The following is a 270-nucleotide window of genomic DNA, read 5'->3' as shown; positions in this document are numbered from 1 at the left end:
CCCCGGCTGCCCCACGGGGGCTGAGCCATGCCGGGATGCTGGGGGCTTCTTGGCTGCCTGGGCACAAGCTGCTCATGTTCAGCTCCATCAACCAGAACCCCAGCATAAATCAAGGGGATTTTGGAGACAGTGACAGGAACAAACCAGGGCTCTGGGCTGGGCAGGATGAGGCCTGGGAAGACTTTAACTCCCCACAGCACACAGGGTGGGGGTATGGCCAGCTTTGGGCTGGGCAGAGGCAGCCCATGCTGGGTTCCCGCCCAGGCCCTC

The sequence above is a fragment of the Nestor notabilis genome, unplaced genomic scaffold, assembly GCF_000696875.1.
Source record: "Nestor notabilis isolate BGI_N333 unplaced genomic scaffold, ASM69687v1 scaffold23582, whole genome shotgun sequence".
In the NCBI taxonomy this organism is placed as follows: Eukaryota; Metazoa; Chordata; class Aves; order Psittaciformes; family Psittacidae; genus Nestor; species Nestor notabilis.
This window is presented reverse-complemented; position numbering follows the sequence as displayed.